The following is a 22,111-nucleotide window of genomic DNA, read 5'->3' on the forward strand; positions in this document are numbered from 1 at the left end:
CTTCTTGCTCCAACAATTATACCACGTAAAAGAGGACCTTTGAATTAGTAGGAATACTAGAAGATTATATTTTTTGGTTCAAGATGAAAGGCTTCAAAAAAAATTTCTTTTTTTCTTGTTTTTGGCCGAAAATGGGGTGGTCTTCTTTTCTCTCAAAGCTTCTTGATTTTTCTTTGGGTTGCAGATGAATTTTATCATCTTTTAGTGGGATATATTAACTCTCATATGGGCCTTGGCCCATACCAAGTTGGCCGGCCACTCTTGGCCATTTTTCAAGCCCATTTTTTTTTCTTTTTATTCCAAGCCCATTTTATTTCATGACAATTTTTTTGTAATTCACGAAACTATTTTTCAAATTTCCAATTTTGCCCTTAGCCTTCCCCAATATTTTCGCATCAATATTTTTCTTGAACAACTTATATATTAAATAAAATTAAAATATTGCCTTATCTCTTACTAGTGACAATTTTCTCAAATTATCCGAGGGTGCAAAATATGGGATATAACATCCTCCCCCCTTTAACACATTCGTCCTCAAATGTTAAAGTAGCCTCATAAGGTTTTAGAAATACTTCGGGGGAGTTTCCTTTCCATCACATATAGCTCCCGTATGGGTTTCACTTTATCGACTGCCTATTGAGTCGTATCTGAGTCGATTAACTTAGTTCCGTCAATATCGAACCAACCAATCGCTGACTTGCACTTCCCGCCATACAGAACCTCATATGGTGTCATTTCGGATTATCCTCTTATGTTTGTCGGCCTCTCCAGGCGTCTTCCATATTTTCTCCCTATATTTTCCTCATGGCACACTTTTCGTCATTTCATTTCTATGTCCTTTCGAAATCTTCACAATATGCCAACATACCCTGACTCTGGCCCCGAGCTAATAAGTCTTCTTTTATGGAGCTTGAATCGTCATAGTTCGTTTCAAATCTAGTATGTTCTCCCCCCCCCCCCCTTTTTAAAGGGTTCCGTATACGCTTATGATCTTTAAGTAACCGTCGCCTTAATAGCTATCTGCTACCTTCTCAAAACGGAAGTTCCTACATCGCGGGTCCGACATATCTATCCCCTTGCTAGCTACGTTCTCGTACTTAATCAGAATACTTATAAAGGAATCCATTTCCGATACTTACTTTTTCCATTTTGACATACCTCTGCCCTTTATGTCTAACGGTGCCATTAACCTTTTGATGCTTATCCGTTTCCAGTTACCTTCTTTTCAACCACTCTCTCTTCCTTCGATCAAGCCATTAGCATCCTTAATCCCTCTTAGGGAGTAGTTTTCCTCTTTTGTTGTTTATAGCTTCGGCTTTGAAGTTCGCAAAGTATTCTTTCACTCTATTTTCTAGATAATCGAATTCCTCAGTCTTCACACGAATCCTCATGCCATGTCATAGGTTTTCTTATCAATTTCACTAACTCACTATCCTTGTCCTTCCCCTGGCAAGTTATCGGTTTACTATCGTCAATTTATTAAAGTATCCTTCGTACTCCCCTATGCTCGTTTTATGTTCACCGGTAACCTTTCTCAGATTTGTTCCTCTTTTTGTCCTATACTATTACATTCCAGTTCTTTTACAGACCTGTCCTTCAAATATCTACGCAAATAGTTTTATGCTTTACCCGTCGGCTCTTTTGAAGGCTTTACTCAATCATGTTTCTTACCTTTCACTCTTCCCAACATTTTTGATCTCCTTACCTTCCATGTACTCATTTTCTTTCTTTTCCAAATATTGTTGTATTAGAATTCTCCAATATTATCTGTAGTGAAATCAGTCTCAGTCTATTTCATAACCTCTGTACCATACCCTTCGCTTTGTCTTTTGAATTTCGTTCCGTTAATGTCCTCCGTACATTGCAACACTGGTTGCTAGGATCCACCTATCGATCGATATAGTCATAAATGGAATGTCATATGCACACATATACATTTATTACCATTTCGCTTACAGAGCATTTTCAAACGGTATCAAAACTTACTCTGATTCCAAAGCTGCGTTGCGCTTTCTTCTCCTTCACCGACCTAGTCTGCCTTAGCTGAACTGACCTCTTTAAGGTTTCTAACCATTCCGCATATTCTAATTTCCTTTAGGTCACCCCAATTTCCCATTTGTCTCTTATATCTACATTTGTGGAAATTTTAGTACACTTCCCAGGGGGTCACTCATCCCAAAATTGCTCTCACTCTAGCACACTTAACCTCGGAACTCCGGATAATTCTGGCGTGTTAATGCTAGTATAATTGCATCTAATTCCCCGCACAACCTTTATCACGTAATCTAGGGCAAGTCGGGGTCTTAACAACTTTCAAAAGGTTCTCGTAGCGGGTCCCACTCCGATCTAGAGGGGGTTCTTTTACTTTTCCGACCATACAATTACCGTGTCGCCCTTTTGAATCCTCAATATTCAGTTCTATCTGTACATATGATTTCCTCTCATCCGGGGTTTCTAAATTCTCACTGGTATCGGAGACGTCTCAGTCGCCGTTACTTATAACCACTAGGCCACCGGCCCCCTTTGGATTTCCATTTACCGTCATTACATGATACTTGTACAGAAGTTACACATACATAGAAAGTTCTAAAGAAGACTCATATACCTGTAGCCGATCGGTCTCGGGTCTGATCTGGAGAGCTGCCACGTGAAGTGTGCTCCTCCTCATCGTCTGTCTGCCATCCGCTCGTCTGACTCCCGCCATTGCTCGCATCTTAATCGGAGGAGTATAGATAACCAGGCAATTCCTGGTTTACTGACGGCCAAGATAAGGGACTGGAGTAGTCCGTAACACTCACCGGGGAGGCCTGTCTAACGTAGTGCTCCACCATAGGAGCAGCTGGCATGGCCCCAGAAATCTCCTCCTCCGGTGTCCCAGAAGAATACTCTGATGGATCTGTATCATAACTATCCTCCTCCCTAGATGTAAGGAACTCTGGGGGAATCGTCGCCGGATCCTCCGAGGGATCTGTATCGTAACTTCCCTCTATGGGATCCTCTGCTCTGGGGGTCAGAAACTCTGGAGGAATTTTGCTGGGTCCTCCGAAGGATCAGTCTCAATCGAATAACTGAGGTTCCTCTTATTCGGTCCTGGAGATCTCCTAGGGGCCTTCATAGCAACCCCACTATCTGAAGCTGTCCTCTCCATCTTTCGTCAATCTACAATCACCTGCAGGAAGAGGATCAGAAACGATTTCCCAAAATACAAACGCTATCGCTCTTTTTGGAGCCTCGCTGTAGACACAACAATTCGTCAGAAAGAAACCATCCTAACTTTACAGCTCTATCGCACGATCTAAGATCAAAAGAAAGGTAACATCCTAAATGTCTTGTAGCCTCCTGTTTATAGATGTGGTGCACAACACACTGATAAACAAGACTCTACTAGACAAGGCCTGTAGACATTCCGAGGAAAAACTGCTCTGATACCACTTTTGTCACGACCCAACCCCGTGGGCCGTGACTAGTGCCCGAGATGGACACCCATATACACCTACTTGCCCAAATCGACATATCCATAACTTATCCATATCCAACATATATTAGTTTATACTGATACTGAGAACAAACGTCGTCGTAAGCAATCACCTGTAACATACATATCATACATAACCCACACATATATGTATACATACGTACAAGCCGTAAGGCCATCATAGCAAATGGGACCGCTTAGGCGTACGCCACACAGACATAACTGAACCACAACGACCCATGAGCCACATACATGTCTACAGGCCTCTAACAAACATAACAGAACCATATGACGGGACAGGGCCCCGTCGTACCCCTAAATAGTCATATATACATAAATATGTACAACAGAAGGATCTGTACCAAAAATATGGGCTCCGGAACGAGGGAGCTCTTCAACACAGCAAAATGGATGTCCTAAGCTGATGGACCACTCACGTGCGTGTCTGTACCTGCGGGCATGAAACGCAGCCCCCGAAGAAAGGGGGTCAGTACGGAATATGTACCGAGTACGTAAGGCATGGAATACAGAAAATAGAAACATATCCGGAACAACGGTACAAGAAAGTAAGTACATTAATCAGAATACTAAGGTGCTTATTTTCTAAACGTACATCATGCTTACCGATGTCATGTGTCAGAAATGTACCAAAAATGAGTGAATCATCCAGAGTACCAACATACTTACGTTCCAAACACAGATCATACGTGCTGACATCATATGTCTCCATATACATATACATGTAACCGATCCATACGAATATGATAGTGTCGAGGAACGTACGGCCCGATCCATATATATATACATAACATATACTGTCGAGGAACGTTCGGCCCGATCCATAAATATAATATATAATGCTGAGGAACGTTCGGCCTGATCCATAAATATAATATATACTGCCGAGGAACGTTCGGCCTGATCCATAAATATAATATATACTGCCGAGGAACGTTCGGCCCGATCCATAAATATAATATATACTGCCGAGGAACGTTCAGCCCGATCCATAAATATAATATATACTGTCGAGGAACGTTCGGCCCGATCCATAAATATAATATATACTGCCGAGGAACGTTCGGCCCGATCCATATATATAATATATACTGCCGAGGAACGTTTGGCCCGATCCATATATATAATATATACTGCTGCGGAACGTGCAGCCCGATCCATATACATATATCATATATTAAATTGTTGCGGAACGTGCAGCCCGATCCATACATATAACATATACATATCCATAGTAATACTTCTTTTGAAAAACATATCTTGTTCATATATATACAGAAAACAAAACATATCATGTTGTCGAGGCATCGGCTCCGATCCATATATAACATAACATGTTAGTGGCGAGTATAACATAGTGTACACAATGACATAACCGACCCGAGGCTCGGCGGATGATGTAATAGTAGCACGCACAAGCGGAGTAGTGAGAATCACATGTATATAAATCAATTTTAAGACTCGATGGACAAGTATACTCACCGACCCCTGAAGGCTCAGAAACAAGTTTCGGGTCAATCGGATTTAGTATAAGAAAGTTAGGAGCGTTTGAAGTACAAAACCTCTTACGAACGTTTCAGAAGCCGTTTTTGGAAAATCGAAGCAACAATCATATCAAGTATCTTTTGGATATCGTTATGGATCAAATCAAATAGAGCTTTTGGATCCATATGTACGTATCAAAATGTTTCAAAGACTCGATGGGATGATCAAACGTGCCATCATTTGGAAAACTAAGACATTAGTCATATCAACTATCTTTCAAATTCCATTCGGAAACATATCAACCGAACTTTGGACATCATAGATAGGCATCAAAACCACATGAAACAACTTATGGAACTCAAGAACGTTAGCCATCCTAGTGTCTCTAAGAATAGGAGTTTCTTTGGAATCATATACACGTCGTATGTTCGTTTCACAAAGATCATGCCAAAAGAAAGAGAAGATAAGCCTTCCATACCTTGCCCGCTTTCTACGCAAATCCGAATTTGAGTCTTTGGCTCGCAAGATCTACAAGAATATTCGTACATACCAAACATTAGCCATAAACGCTTAAGAGTTCAATTCTAAACCAACACTTTATTTATAAAAATTTCGGCAGCATTTCCCCTGTAAATCCACCATCCCCGAGAATTCAACTCGGCCAAAAATACAACAACAAATCCGCCTTACATTCCAACGGCCAAACCAACATACTACCCGAAACCTTTCAAATTCAACAAGAACAACAACAATACATTTTATTCTTCCAAATTCATGAACTATACCAACAATTCACACTTTAGCAACTCCATTTTCATAATTACATAAAACCATATTAAAATCACATTAGTTCCTACAACAACCCACAACCAATTTCAATGCCAACTTGAACCCTTAAACTTTCATTTGCATCATAAAGTCCACAACAACACAACTAACATACTAAGTAAATTAATTCATCTCTTCTCCACCATACAACACACACACCCACAAGGCTACACACATACACCCACACGGCCACACACAACACACCTTATTTCCATGATTTTCATTCATTTCTACATACTACAACATAATTAAACCTTCCATAACATATAAAAGGAGAGTAATTCTTACCTTTTTCCTTAACTTCCCACTTGACTAGAATCTTGGACTTGCCACAAAGAGTAGTCTTCTTGCTCCAACAATTATACCACGTTAAAGAGGACCTTTGAATTAGTAGGAATACTAGAAGATTATATTTTTTGGATCAAGATGAAAGGCTTCAAAAAATTTTTCTTTTTTTCTTGTTCTTGGCCGAAAATGGGGTGGTCTTCTTTTCTCTCAAAGCTTCTTGATTTTTCTTTGGGTTGAAGATGAATTTTATCATCTTTTAGTGGGATATATTAACTCTCATATGGGCCTTGGCCCATACCAATTTGGCCGGCCACTCTTGGCCATTTTTCAAGCCCAATTTGTTTTTCTTTTTATTCCAAGCCCATTTTATTTCATGACAATTTTTTGTAATTCACGAAACTATGTTTCAAATTTCCAATTTTTCCCTTAGCCTTCCTCAATATTTCCGCATCAATATTTTTCATGAACAACTTATATATTAAATAAAATCAAAATATTGCCTTATCTCTTACTAGTCACAATTTTCTCAAATTATCCGAGGGTGCAAAATACGGGATATAACAGCTATGTTGTGATTCCTGTCATATATACACCATAATCACTAAGGTGACCTCGTTCCAGCTCTCGTTGTATTTGACGTTGAGGATTTCGCTTTCTATGTTGTCAGTGAGAAGCTAAGTTTCATTTTTAGCTTTAGCAAGCCTGCGACTACCTGAACAGACTAGTCTACGCTCAGCCAACATTCCGAACTTGTCTCGATACTGACAGTTCAGTGGATGGGATAGCAGAGAGAGAAAGGAAAAGAAGTAGTTCCGAAAGGAGACTCCACCTAGCTAGCGCGCTCCTCACCTCAATGCTACACTTCGGCAGCTACGAACTAAGACGCTTCAGAAGAAAAGCTACATCCACTACCTGCATTCACCCTGACAGGCTAACCCGAGCTTACCGAGGGCCTTACCGCCCGAACCAGCAAGACTAATGTCTACTTATACCTTTGAGAGGTCCACTTATACTATTGATAAAGTCTCTAAATTAATAAGGCCCCGGTTGTTATATAAGATTCAATTCAATCTAACAGGCGGACTACCTTCGGCTACTACAAGATCTTTAGAAACCAAAGAATGAGCCTACTTTACGCACTTCCGCACTAAGCAGGCAAGGCCAACTACACAAGCAAGAAGGCATCGCCTGCGGCTTCCAATCCAATGACAAGCAAAAGACGAAGAAGTAACTTACTATACCTTACCTCCTTGTGCCCATAGCTTGACCTCCGCCTTTTTCTACCTGCACGGATGCCTTCCCTTCCTTGCAAAGCGAACCTAGTCAAGCAATGGAAGGAGAAAGGAAAAAGACCTTCCTCGCGCACAGACCATCTTTAGCGAAGTCCCTCCTTCCCAACCTCTCCTACAGCATCCATTTCGTCAAAGAAGGACGGGGCAGGCACACTGACTAGTCTGATTGGGCGTGGACTGGGAAAAAGTAGCAGCTAAAGGAAAGCTAAAAGGTATTGGCGAAGAAGTAATGGAGGATCTGATAGAGATTGAAAAGAGGGAAAGCTAAGCTAGCTAACGAAGGGGTTGGGATTCGCCTCGCCCTAGTACACCAACCAGGAAGAAGGATTTTGTGCTTTTCACCTTTCCGCCAAACCAGAACGAGAGCCAATCGGGTCGATCAGAATGTCCTTATTTCACAGCGCTATAACATTCTCAAGTTAGAGTCTGACTATCTCTATTCTAAGTAGCACCCGAGAAAGCACACGCTAAGCAGATCTTTACCAAAGCCATATCTCCATAAGCATCCAAAGCTGCCTACTCATTGGTAGTGAAAAAGCAAGAACATGGATATGTTTACGAAGCCAAGAGCCACTCATCTGAGCCAGCGGATTCGAATTCTGCTATGCCAGTGCGCAAAGCAAGCACGCAAGGACTGCGTAAATCTTTGGTCTGCCTATCATTGTCCATGTTGGGCTGACTCCGTTAGGCAAGAGGGCCCCTACTGATATTGACTGACCTGTTGATAGGCTATAAGTAGGCCGTTTGCTATTGCTATAAGGGCTGCTCGCCTTTATACGGCTTGGCTTAGCTATCGCTCATAATGGTCGACAGTATTCCTGCCATACCAGAATTCCTATTATTTATAGCTAGAAGCTTCGCCAGAAGCAAACAAGATGAGGTCGCTCTGCTTTGTAGACAAGGCTCGTTCCGTACATGACTTACGAGCCCCTATCTCTAAAGGGGCTTATGCACTCCACTCGCTGTCTGCTAAAAGGAGTGTTAGAGCGAGCAATCGAGGCCCTCAATTTAGTAGCTTCCCTCACCCTCCTCTTTCATTTCCATTTAAGCATCTGGGCTTTGTGGGATTAATTGATTGGATACCCGAGACCCATAATCTTTCCTAGGAACAACTTCTATGACGATAGGCATAAAGGCATGATTAGTTCCACAAATCGCACTGCACTGACCATAGTAAACTCCTTATCGTTTTATCGAAATAGAGGTCTGATTTAAACGACCAGGTACAACATCACATTTGACACCAAAGGAAGGTACAACCTAACTATGAGGTACATCAGTAGATGTTACAATAAAACGTATATAACATTTTGTTGGTAGAACCACTCTATTGTCGACTTCTAATAATCATGATTGACCCAATTCTAGATCATCTTCTAGAATCGTATAACTGTCAAAAGTGAGTGACTGTTCATCAAAACTGTTATAGTCCGAATACTCATAAGGTAGGGTCGACACCCGCCTCCCCCCAAACTGTACTTGAAAGTTTCACCACAAAAAGCTCTCCACCCCTACTCTTAGAAAGAACACTATTTTTCATTAGTTAGGTAGTTCTCCCGACCACAAGACCCTTTTTTAGTAGGGTTAATCAAAGGCCGGGGAAATGTTATTGGTAAGAGGGAACCATTTGGGATAGACTTGAATCGAAAAGGACCAGGTTCCATGCATATGAGATAGGCATAAGGTACGGGACGAGCAGTTTCTTGAAGAGAATTCGATCATATAGTCGTCTTCTTTGTTCAAAAAATGCACAGTGGAAAGGGATGCTAGTCGGCTCGGTGAAGTTGTAGCCCAAAAAAAGAATATCCAGAGTGATTCCTCACCTATCTTGTCAGGGGCCCAGGGGAATGCTCGAGTATAGATTCCTGATGATCATGTAAATGGCCGGGGCCAGTCAGCCCATAGATCTAACAGGATCCAGCCATAGGCCTGACCAAATATCGTTTGTCCACAAACAAAACAAAAATAAAGTAGGTTTTTAGTAGTAGTAGTTCATGAGACCTCAAATTCCCACATTCTAACCTGCATTATGCCAATAGGTCCCACCACTAACTCTAGCTGAGAAGTTGAGTCACCTTTTTTTTTCCAGAAATAGAATAGAATAAAGAATGAGATAGTATATATCCTATATCGATCATAGGATCACTCTATGAATAGGTCAATTCTCTGTGACCTCCCACCGTTCACGACATCCCTTTCTTCTCGCAAGAATGGCTCCTCGGTGGAGGAGTAGAAGCGCTGGTCCCCTTCGATCAACTTGCTTGTGCCTGCTGTTACCTATCGTAGGACCTCCATCCTCGAAGCGAAGAAAGAGGAGCAAGAACAATAGGTTGTCCTCTCCTTACAGTCAAGTGGCTTTCAGCTCCTCTCCCGACCCAGTAGTTCCACAACTACTACTATGGTTGTTGCCAACGGGGATCCCCCATTTCGAAAGGTCGCTAGGCCGGCCGTTAGGTCCAAATTTGTATACCACTGCTATGGTGCCGATAGATTCACTACTTCAGCGCCGTTACCGGACATTGCAGGCTGAGCATCTATTTCTCGTATATCGTTCCACACCGAGAAGAGGGATCTGTACCTCCAGCAAGAATAAGAATGGAATCATAGGCTCCTATGCTGGGAGCATTTTGGGGTATAGGTCTAACCACCTCAACTTCCCATTTCTGGTATGCTATAGTTATTAAAGTCTCTCAACGGCGGGAATGGGAGATTACCGGTAAGCTAGATGCTTCGCGAACCATATTCAACTTTAAGTCATTTCGTTGCACTTTAATCACCCTCGTGAAGAGGTGCACTCTGATACCATTGATGTCTAATAGATTTTATAGTAATGGATGGATCTAATACTACCTCGTCCATTGAGAATAACAGAGCAAATGATGTTATAGCAATGACCACAGGGATGATACTAGGAAATATGGTCCGAAGAATCTTGATAGTAGTTCCATGAACAATCCTTTGCGGGATTGGATTTTCTTGATAGTGGAAATGCCATAAAGCGCGACCCAAGATCCATCATATGAAAACCAAAATCAGAATAACAAAGACAAAGACATCGTGATGTAAGTCTGTTATTCCATGAATTATAGGTGTTGCTGCGTCTTGAGATCCTAATTGCCAGGGTTTCGCTGCATCACAAGGAGCAATTGTGAGGAATAGCCATTCTAGAACAATCATTTGGTTTGGTTCATTCTTTGACTGCTCTGCTCCCCTAAAAAAAAGAGACAGAATTTCTTCCACCTTCCCTATACGAGTAGTGAAGAAGTATAGAGCACTTTAGTTGGTTGTTGACCAACGGAAAGCATGGTAGAGAAAAACGCAGAATTTAAGCAATTTCTTTTCTAAGAAAGAGATCAAAGTGATTAATGGCTCTTTCAATCCGGTGAAATGGAAGGCTTTGGCATGTACCAAATTGGATAATTTGGGTCAGATTAATAAGCTTACGATCACTGATCAAACTTGGTTGACGAACATAGTTTATGCGCCGCTAATGTAGTGGCTTGTCAAGCATTTGAAAAACTCACACCATGTATTTCAAATAGGATTTGTCCCCTGGACACATGAGCAATCCAACCTGTAGGATTTCCTTTTCCTCTTCCCATTCTTACTTCTATAGGTTTCCCGGTAATAGGGATATCTGCGAGAACTCTTACGCATATCTTACCATTTCTTCGAAATTGTCCGCTCGTAGCACGATGGAAGTATCCGATTATAGCACGACGCGCTGCTTTAATCGCTCGATATGAAAGACGACCAACTCTACAACTTTTAGTGCCATATCTTACAAAACCAAGTTGTGTACAGTTCGGTTTACAACCCCTACTACATCTTCCTTTACGATATTTACTATATTTCGTATGTTTCGGATATAGCATGTCCCTTTTTTTTTTACTATATCAAATCCACACTTTGACACCTGAGATTCCGTAACAAGTAGATACTTCCGTAGGAGCATAATTTATTTTCTGGTTAAATACATTACGAGATGTTTTTCTATATTGTCCGCATTCAGTTCTAGCTATTTCTGCACCTTTTAATCGACTTGAATAACATATACGGATCCCCTCCACCATTTTTTTCACTTCTAATGGAATATCCTTCACTATTTTACTAAAAATGGAATGGAATGATCTTGTTTTGTTCATCGGTTGAAAAGAGATGTCTTGAGCAATCGGAGAAGAACTTTGATAAATAGATTTGATCTTGACTAATTCAATGTTGGTATTAGTGTTTGTTCTATTATACAACAAAGATCGCATTTTTTTCACTTCGTTCAAATAATAGTTGTACCCGTAGGGAATTCTTCTGTTTCTCAGTATGATCTCCATCATCATCTCTATTCCCCTTATCAATTCTCCTACCCTATTTAGGTCTATGAATTTCTCTATCAATTCCATTACCTTATCCTTACCCACGAGGTTCCAACATTTTCTCCGTAATTGACCTAGGAGTTATTCTCGGGCATCCTAAAAAAAAGGTTATTATACACCCAAACCCCAACCCCATCCCTTGGAAAAAAAAAGGTAGCACCGAAGAAAGGAAAGAGCGAGATGGTGGTTTTTGTTGTTCCCGCGAAGCGAAGATCATTCACTTGGCGAATAAAGTGGGTCACCCTCTTTCTAGCTTCGGCCAAACACTTTTTATTGCTTGCTGAGATTTCTACAAAAAAAGCGATGCAAGAACGTATTCTTTCATCTAAGCTTCTTCCCTGTGCATTAGCTCCCCCTATCATAGATAGTTTAGCCACACCCGGTTCCACGAAATGATTGAGAACTACGACGGGGTCGAAATGCATTTTGTTCTTTGTGTTTAATAAGTATTGCATGACCGAATAATTCAAGGAAGGGCGGGACTTCTTTGGGAGAAAGAGCTTGAATAAGTTTGATTTTCTGAAGGAGTCATCATTTTCTATCAGGAGCGCTATGTCATTTTCAATCCCAGTGTATTTCAGATGCTTGAAGGCCCTGCTGACACGAAGTGATGTAGAAAGATTCTTCTTTATCGATGGTGATCGGTCATGGTATCCATACCCTTGCTTCTTTTTCGGCCGAATTCGGATTTTGTTTTGCTTCTCCCGATCGTCAAGCCTGATCGACTCGACTCTTTTCCCTGCCCACCGGCCTCTCACTTCGTTTTGTTCTTCTTCAATACCGTCGCTTGAATGAATACACCCGATTGGCCTGACTTTCCCAAATGCCCCCCATCGGCCCTTCTCATTTACGGGTCTGGATTTTTGGCGTTGTTTCAGTCGTCGTGGTCGATGGGGAAGAAAGAAATAAATGAATGTTCTTTTGGGAAAATGTATAATAATACACCTACCGAGACTAACGCCAAAGGTGAGTCTCGTAGGTGGACGTATCAAACCTAAATAAGATCTCGGATTAACATCTTAATACATTGATTTACTGTAATAATAAATAGATTCAATGGTGACTCCGTTGTGGAAAGAGCTACTTCCTTTTTGCTTGATAGGGGGGCTTCCATTCACCAGCGTAGACTAAAAGTGCTCTCCGAACCGTGTTGGATGGTGACCCATCACACGTCTCTCAAACCCAACCTGTGGTGGATCCCGGGAGACAAAGTCAAAATGCAACATCCTTTGCCCCATACTTTGAGATGCTCCTCCCCGCCGATCAAAGAGCGAGGCTACTCGTGATAAGCAACGCTTTAAGCCGCTATCGTTCGGTTCGGATAAGTCAAGTTCCTTCGGTCTCTTTGCTCAGGCGGTCTTCCCTAACGTGAAGACTCATTATGGTTTGAGATGAGAAAGGAGCACCAGCCAAACGCAATGAATCAGAAATTGACAACAGAGGGAATCAATGATTTTTATTCGACCGAGTTCTAGCTAGAAAGATGTAGATTACACACCGGAGGTTGGTAAGAACTGAGGTTTGGAACCCTAACCTAAGTAAGTCTACCAGCGAAGCAGCAGGTACTTGATCGGGCGGAGGGGGGGGGGGGGGTTTGATTTCGTGCAAGGCCCTCGCAGCAGGAAGAAGCAGTTATCATTTGAAAGTAAAGGTTCTTCTCCTGTTTCAGGAATCCTACAACTCTCTTTACTGAGCGAGACTCCATCCATATCCCTACGTTTGGTTTTTCTTTCATTCAATCATCATTTGTTTGACTATTTAAACTAGGCTCCACTTTAGAGATAGGTTTTTGGTCAACATCAAAATAGGTCAAGGGCGCGTCGGAACGGTCGGTAGCTGCTTGGTGTCATCCGAGAGGTTAATTTTCTTACTCCTTACTGCTTTTTTCTTTGAATAAAAGAAGGGGGTCGATTTAGGCTCCTTCCCTTCCCCTGCGTAGCCACGCTAGCAGGTACTACGAGCCCTCTGTCCCACGTATCTAACCAGCTCTCGTGGTTCACTGGTTCCACCGAAACCTCTCATAAGTTGAAGCGGAGCATAGATCGCTTTAGGCGCTGAGCGAGAAAGGTCTCTTATTTCCTTTCGATTTATTCACTGATCTGAAACGACGCACTTGTTTTCTTATTGATTCCCGAGGCGGTGGCATTCTTGAATGAAGTCTATCCGAACCGAATTATTACTTCTCAGATCAAGCTAGGCCTCTCTAGCTGAGTTGGGCGTCGGGGCCCTAGATACGTTAGTGATTGGCATATAGGGAAATGGTTGCCCGGGTTTATCGGCCTGGTATCCTGCACCTCGCGTTCATGATATCTACATTCAATTGTGCCCCGGAGACACGGTCGAAGCACGCCCGTCCAGTGTGCTTCTTTCACGACATGCTATAGTCCTGGGTGTCTTCCAGTGGTCTTCTAGCCTTAGAAGACGTCGTGTTCGCCCCGGGCATCTACAACGTCCTCCTTTGGTATTCTAATCTGGGAGAACTAAAAGACTGACCCATTCGGTGACTTTCGCGAGCGCCCTCACTAAACCAACTTGAATCTGATCTACGATTCAGATCAAGTCTTACCAAAATAGGATTTCCTTTTCGTGCCATATGCGCTAAGACTTTACTTTTTCCCCTTTTTCTTCCCGGTCCAATATTTGTTCTCGAAGATCTTCGTTTCCGTGTAGAAGAAAACTCTCCCAATTTATGACCAACCTTTCCTTTAGTAATCTTACAACGAACAGGAATTTTTCCAATGTAAATTCGTAAGGAGAAATCAACGAATTCCGGCAAAATAGAAGATCTACGTGACCAAATTTTCCTGTGAAAAAGAAGATCTCTCTTTTCTTCATTCTTAAGAGGAATGCATCAACAAAACTACCCTTCCATATAGATATTCATGGCATGAACGAATTTCTTCACATGGATTCCGCCCCTAAAGCGAGTTCCTACTTCTCCTCCTTCTCCTTTAGGATAGGATCCTCCTTGGTCCTTTTTACATAACATTCTCGACTGCCTCCGGTTCGGTAGGTCAGTCGCCCTCTAGCTAGTGACTAGCCCAGCTATGTAGCTAAGTGTACACCACCACGTCGAGACTCTCTTTCAAAAGTGAAATACCGAATTTCATAAGAGGGAAAGATCACTCCGTCATGCAGCAGAGCAGTGTTCATCTAACTAGAAATTGAATAAGAGAAGAAGAATCGTAGCGTAGGGTCAACATAAACAATCGGCTAAAATGGTCTAACGAGAAAGCATCTGTTCACATTCGTAGTTGCAATAAGTTTTATTTTTTGTTTCGAGATTTGCTTGGTCTTCAGTCTACCCTAATGAAACCTAAAATCTCACTCCCTCACTTTCTCCTTCTGATAGACTAGCTTGCACATCCTCTCTTTGGCCCTCATCCTTAGCTTGAGGAGTGCTCTTGCTCTCTCTCTTCTATGTCAGCGAAGGAAGGATAAGAGTAAGACCAATCGGCCGAATGATTTTTATTCCACTCATGGTTACAGAGCCTCTATCGAAGCAGAACAAGTCTAATACTCCAGCCCTGGTTTTCGGGAATTCCGTTTCGATCTAAACCCGAAAACCCATATATTTATATACAAAATTACTTTTTTTTTAGCCCTGTTATGAATCACCTGGTTGGATCCATGGTCTACTCAGCAGTGCTTCATATCCAAATTGCTCTTTGTCTAAGCTTGGACTAAAGATACCAAAGCAGGCATCCTTTTTTGTTCTTTTGATTTTTGCTAAAAAGCCCGTAGGTTGTACGCCAGCGATACGTAGATTGAACTGTGATGCCACAATGTTTAGCTATTGCCGATCCCCAAGACGTCTTTGGTTGATGTTCACACCTAATCCACCGTCTGCACTTACTACATTCACTCTACAAAAATTGAAAAAGGAATTGTAACTTCCCGGTTTACTGTAGTGTAGTCAGCCTCATGCTGTGCCTGACTGGCGAGTCTGACGTCTCTATGGCTTTTCCTTTTTCGGGTTGCTTCGTGTGCCAATCTTCGCTTGGGTCGGCTCCAAGGCTCTACCCTGGCTTTTCATTACTTTCTCCTAGGGGCCTTTATCGTATCGGGCGCTTACCTTCAAGCAATCGGGAGAGGCGCCAAAAACATAGACGAGGCGGTCCTGGGAATGAAAGTCAATTCCCTCATGCTCTGGAACTCTAACACTTGGGTTGAACAAAAAAGGTTCAATCTTGTGAAACCATTGCGTAGGTGAAACCCGGCAGCCCACCCAGAGTTTGACCTTCTCCAGTCCTGGAAGAAAGCCCTACTTTCCTTCCTTCCCCCAGCAGGCAACAACACTGGGAGGAAGACGATCAGGATCTCACGTATGGAAGCTATTGGAACAAAGTCTGAATCCAAGAGGTACCTACCTAGAAAAAAAAGGGAAACTCACCACTCACTGGTGAAAGAGGAGAGAAAAAAGACCAATTGAAGTCCCCGGTGACCAACCATGGTCCCTGGATGCGTTTAGACACTTTCTTTAGCTGCTCCCAAAGACATCTCCTCTCAGATATCAGTTTTAAGGCCTTGGACGAGATAAAAGGCCTCAACATTTCTTTATTACTAAAAAGGATCTGAAGAAAAAAACTTTGCTCATCAGAAAACTTTCTAAAGATTAACTTTAGCATAAGAAAGGGAAGCATGCATTGAAAAACTATTCGACATATGAAGGACCTAACAGCAGCCTGAAATCGGAAGTTCACACTCAGTGTGAAGGAAAGTGCTTATACTCTCTCTGAGCCCTCCATACAGTGGTACATCACCAGCCTTGCTTTAGTTCTCTTCTCGTTCAATGTTGTCTTTTTAGCGCTGATGGAAGCATGCCAAGGTGAAGTTGACGATCTGTTTAACTTTTTTTCGGATCTTCATCTTGACCTATGAGCTTATGCAGTGAGTGCCGATGTTAAGGATCCTTTAGTTCTGAGTGAGGGCTTGACCCGTTGAGGAGGATATCTTCTTCTGCATCTCTCTTCTCAGATCGTCCATAATGGGACCCTTTGTCTACCTCGTCGAAAAGATGGTCTTGGGACCCAATTTCCCACAGTAGACATAAGAATTTTCTTGTTCTTCTTAGATATGAGATAGCTCTTTATAGTTATGGCAACTTCTCTTAAAAACCTCGGTTGTCCCCCCCCCCCCCCCCCCCCACGATCAAAAGACTTATCTCCAATTTCGTAAGGGATATATCGGCACGAAATTGTAGCAATATTATTCTATTGAGTAAGAATTGTAGTAGGGTATGGGGCGCTAAAGAGACATTACTGACTTGAAGCTCTGACCTCGGCTGTGAAACTAACGTTTTTTAGTTTCTTCCTTAGGATGATAGTTTACGTTTATATATATAGACCTATTTGCCGAAACGTAGCTTTCATTCATATATAGAATTTGGAAAATAGTCAGACTAAACGAAAAAGGTAAGGCTTGAACTGGCACTACTGGAACCCGTTTAAGGGTCTCTAACAAAAGGTGAAAGGAGGCCCTAGAGGAAGAATCTTTATACGAGTTCGAGGCGTGTAGCTTATAGTTACAGTTAGCCGACTCGATAGAAGAATGAAATAGGTGGGATCAGAGAGGGAAGTGACATACAACTTGGGAAGCTTGGTACCACTAGTAAGAGAAGTGGCCAAAGGATGAGAATCAAGCATGTCTGCACGAGGCAAGAGATCTAGGACATATTTCTGCTGACGAAGGATAAGAGTGTGCCCTGCCGATGCACTTCCATACCAAGAAAGTCATGGAGAAGGCCCAAGTCTTTCATATTTTCATGAGCATGCAAGAATGAAAGAAGAGAAAGTATTCCTTGTTCATCACTACATGTGAGAAAAATATCATCGGCATATAAAAGAAGGTAAATACTATCCCCAGATGTGTGATGAATGAATAAAGAGGTATCACAGACACTGCCACGGAATCCCGTTAGAGCACAATATAGTTCTGAAACAAGTGAAAAAAGCTCTAGGAGCTTGCTTCAGTCCATAAAGAGCTTTGTGAAATCGGCAGACATATCCTGGATGAGCGGTATCCAGAAAACCAGGAGGTTGAGACATATAGACCTCCTCCTCAAGAGTTCCGTGTAGAAAGGCATTACAGACCTCCAGTTGCTTAAGAACCCAATTATATGTGCAAGTGAGAGAAGGAATAATACTAATACTTTTTTCTTTGACAACAAGACGTGAAGGTATCAGAAAAGTAAATACCTGCCTGCTGATGGAAGCCTTTCTCCATAAAGTATACCACTGGAGGGGTCCTTCCCTGCAATGTATGTTGGAGGGTCAACTTCTACTTACTTCCTTCTAGAAGCGAAGGTTGGCAAAGAAGAGCCATTCATGTTCTATTCTATGCCATGCCGCAAATTCAGTATACCAATGTTAGCGAATCAGATTCTTCAAAAGAGAGTATGCAGGGGCACCAAATCTAGTTTCCAAATAAGTCAGAATCATAGTAGAATCTCTTCCTTTGCTAGTTATTCCTATGTCAGCTACTACTTTGTCAGAGGCTAAGTTTCCTCTATCTTCCGGGAAGGGAGTAGAAGAAGAAGTCCGCGTGACTCGGCTACAAAAATTATCATATCATCCGAATAGATTTACATTGTTAATCAAATAGAGAAATTGAGTTTTTTGTACTTACCTTCCTACTAATAATAGATATGGTCGGTGATGCGATCCCCATTCCTACCAAATCTAAGACTAATATTTAATTTACAAGAAGTATTCTTATGAAAGAAAGTGGAGGTTTGTTTTTACTCAGTGAATGTTGCCGAATCTCTCACTGTATAGGAGTAATAAGCGAAAGATGATTCTTTAGGCTACTCCGCGGAAGAGTCAACGCAAAAGAATGGTAGTATTCAACTTTCTATTATCAATTTTCAATTTCTTTGTATTACCTTATCTTATTTTTCTTGAATTGTCTCGAATTACCTACGGAGTTTGAGGTGTTCACTAGAATTTAGATTCCTTCTCCATTTCTGAGAACTGGGAAAGGTAAATATTACTATATTATTTCTTCCCTCTCTTCTTCTTCCTTCCTGACTTCATACTCGCTCTAACCCAACAAAAAGGTTAGAGTTCCATTTGGTGGGTGGGTCTAGGGCGAACGAAAGAGATGTGTAGCAGAGGGCAGGTGAGGCATTATGTCATTGAATAGAAAGATTTGACTCTTCCATTTCTTAGTAGGAGTGCTCCTATGTTAGCAGGACATTTCGTGCAAGAACTAGGTTTGAGTTAGTGTACTAACTAAGTTATTTTTTCTCGCCTAATGGCTCTATCTCTGAGGTAACCCGGAATAGTAGCAACCGATTGACGTAAATAAGATATTGTTTCATAGAATTGGTTGTTCTTTCTCTATCCTTTCTTCTAGAGGAATTGAGTCATTCATTTCGATCTAACTTCATTACTGTACCCCGGCCTCACTCCGACAACGTACTGTCCTAGACCTCTATCTATCCTGACATTGATGAAAATTCATAGTTAGGTTAGCTAGCCTGATAACCCAGACAAGTGGGAGGCTTCATACTTTCCCTATCATACGATTCTGCCAGACTATTCTATTTCGTTCATTCTCCATTCTGTCTACTCCGGGAACCCATAATCTGACGATTCTTTCAAATTGGCATCTTAGAATAAGGAAGGATTGTTCCTGATCCGGAATTTGCAACACAACATAAGTAGAAGCATGCTATGCTAGCATAGAATAGTTTTACCGAGTGAAAACTGCTTTTCTTAGGATGAACAGTATAAATATCTTCTTCGTCGATAACAAGCCTTTCCTTTCTTCATAAAGGAAGAGAACCGGAAAGCTTTGATGCGAGGAAAGTCAGTCTATAAAGACAGACTAATTCTCTCTCTTCTTCCTATCGCTTTATCTAAGCTCCAGTTAATCCAATGCAATACAGAGGGATCTATAATCAGACTGACTCTTCTCTTTCCAAAAGTGGAATGCTTCTTTTATGCCATTATCATCCTGCCAAACCAACTAGTTCGATCCAACCCAGCCGACTTAGAGCAAGAAATGTGTACTTTCAATCATGTTTAAATAGGTCAACCTATTCTATGATAAGATTCGAACAGGAGATTAGCCGTAAGCAGATGACTAATTGTCTCTGTAAACCACTAATTCAAGGCCTAGTTGAATTATGGCTGTTCTCACTAGTCTTTATTTCCTTTCTCATCCATCTTGAGATTGGTTCTTACGTCGAGAGGGTTACAGGCTTTAAGAAAGCACTAATGGGCCACGACTTCTCGAAGCCGAGAGGATAAAAAAAAGTCAAGTCCATCAACTGATGAAGAGAAGAAGGAAATGTCTCTTGTTCCTTATTCTTATGCAGTTGGTATTTTGATGTATTTCATGGTTTGCACTAGGCTAGATATTGCATGATATTGTTATTCTAATCCAGGAAAGGAGCGGAAAGCCACTTGACTGGTTGGAAAAGGGTCCAACTCTTCCTGAAATTGCGCTTAGTCTCGCTACCTCTTTAGTTGCCGCCCCCTAAAAGTCAGTGCGTGTTGCAGACCGATGAATGTGGATTATCCAGTATAGAGCAGTGGTCTAGCATCCTTACGCCTTCTACTAGTCTAAGCCGCACTGGGACTGAGAGTGGAGTCATTCCCGTTGGAATGAAAAAGGTAGGAAATAGCTGGGTGTCGGCTCTGCTTGTTGGCGGAGGATGAAAAGATATGCGCCTTTCTCCCCCTGTGGTTAGGACTTAGCCGCCCAGTCTAGTACCAAAGCACCCCGGTTCAATACATATACTTATACATATATATATATATATATATATATATATATATATATATATATATATATATATATATATATATATATATATATATATATATATATATATATATATATTATAACATAAGTAGCATGCCTGAGAGCCTAAAGAACGCTATGACTCTATCGAAGGGACGTAAGGTCGGTAGCCTCCGATTATATTATAGAGAAATCATCACCGCTTTATCTCACCTTGAAAGAACAATTATTATAAGGTGATATCAACAACAATTAATAAAATCGAGAAAATCATGAAATAACTCAACATTTTTATAATAACATTGAAATCATAACTTGGAACCTTTAAATATAAAATCATCATTATCATTGTAATCATCACAGAAAAATTCTCACCATTACATCATGAAAAGCTTTAAGAATCATGAACTTCTAGCTTTTGAAAACAAGGAGGTCATGGAAACATTTGTGGAATCATAACATAGGAATCATGCCTTTGAAAGAAAGGGACGAGCCTTAACATACCTGTTTGACCTCTTATTAGCTACGCTTATCTGTTCTGGCCCGTAAATCAACATTTAAGAGGATTCACACTATCATTAGACTCCTCATAGTATACTTGTGCTAAGTTTTCAAATCAAACTATTTTATATCATGCCGAAAATCGGGCAGCATCTCCCCTGTTTATATGCCTAGTCCGAAATCTCAATTCAGTAACTAACAACAACAATAACAATACCAACATCAATAATATCATTTCCAACACTAATATGTACCATAAAACATCCCACATGCTGTGTCACGCCCCAAAACCCACCCTAGACGTGACCGGCATCCGACGTCATGAACAACATCGGAAGAACCTAAATGACACAATAATAACACTTGAACCTGCCAGGTTCAATATTCGTCTCCAACAGTTTACAAAATAAATGTAACAAATCATGAATATACGAATTAAATCAGCGGAAGTCTTTATAATTTAAACAATTTAACCAAAACATGATAGTGTGCCCGAAAGAGTTAAACAATAACTCTTCTTCTACCCACATTCGAATATATACTAAGGAGCTTCTAAGAATAAGGAATAAATGTCTAACCCATCGGGACGCAGCCCGGAAGCTAATATAAATAAATGGAATTAAATAAATACGGTGTCCCACGAATGAATGTGTGGGCTCACCAAATCAGCAGCAACCACAAGTCCCTCCTAAATGCCCGGAGTATCAAGAACTTGCTCTTCATTATTACCTAACATACCATAAAAAACAACAATGGTATGCCTGAGTACTTCGTACTCAGTGAGTGCCTCGAGGACAATAAGTAATATGAAAATAAGGTACAATAATACATAAAGAAGTCAGCTCTAAAATACTGTATGAAATCAGTGTAAAAACAGTTATTCAACTGGTGCATCTTAATAAGCATTTTCAAAACCGATTTTGAAGCCTCTTGTCAATTACAACTTTCAAATATGCCTTTTACAATTGATCAAGATTTTCAACAATAGTTCCATGAAAGAATAAGAATATCGCACATGCCAATACAGGCCCAAAATCAAGCACATCGAAGGGGTGACTGCAGAGGTTCCCTTGTCATATTGCACCACACCGGAATATGAAATA

General features: G+C 41.2%; 2 pseudogenes; both read right to left on the reverse strand.

The window, feature by feature from the left end:
- Window positions 1–8,430: 8,430 nt before the first annotated feature.
- On the reverse strand, window positions 8,431–10,592 carry LOC132601287 (cytochrome c oxidase subunit 2-like; annotated as a pseudogene).
- A 690-nt stretch (window positions 10,593–11,282) lies between these two features.
- LOC132614111 (small ribosomal subunit protein uS3m-like) lies at window positions 11,283–17,803 on the reverse strand (annotated as a pseudogene).
- Window positions 17,804–22,111: the final 4,308 nt, after the last annotated feature.

This window comes from Lycium barbarum, chromosome 1, assembly GCF_019175385.1.
Source record: "Lycium barbarum isolate Lr01 chromosome 1, ASM1917538v2, whole genome shotgun sequence".
Lineage (NCBI taxonomy): Eukaryota > Viridiplantae > Streptophyta > Magnoliopsida > Solanales > Solanaceae > Lycium > Lycium barbarum.